Source organism: Buceros rhinoceros, unplaced genomic scaffold, assembly GCF_000710305.1.
Source record: "Buceros rhinoceros silvestris isolate BGI_N320 unplaced genomic scaffold, ASM71030v1 scaffold39176, whole genome shotgun sequence".
Classification (NCBI taxonomy): Eukaryota; Metazoa; Chordata; class Aves; order Bucerotiformes; family Bucerotidae; genus Buceros; species Buceros rhinoceros.
In genome coordinates this window covers 1-383 of record NW_010418795.1, presented here as the reverse complement: position 1 = coordinate 383, position 383 = coordinate 1, and positions in this window count along the sequence as shown.

Here is a 383-nt window from a genome sequence, read left to right as displayed (position 1 = left end):
CTTTAGCCTGTAGTAATCCGAAAGAAAATCGACCCCCCCTGCCTGCAGCAGCCACGTTGTACCGAGACGTCTGTGGCCAGTGGTCCCAGAGCGCAGCTCTGCCCTCCTGCCCTGTGCAGGACAGGCACTGCTCAGCGGCTTGTTCCCGTGGCATCACCCGGTTTTAAAGCTTTCTGACCTTGTGAGCCAGGCAGTGCGGCTTTAATCCCTCCAGCCCTGATTCTGCGCGCTGGGGCGGCCCGCAGGAACCGGCCTCTGGCTGCGTGCCGGCACCACCCGCTTCTCCCCCCGGCGTTAGCGTTCCTGGGGGGGATTCTTCTGCTTCCCTCTGTGCAGTGTGGCAGGAGGGCGAGCCCGCTGCCTCCTCCCTTGGCCGCTGCTGC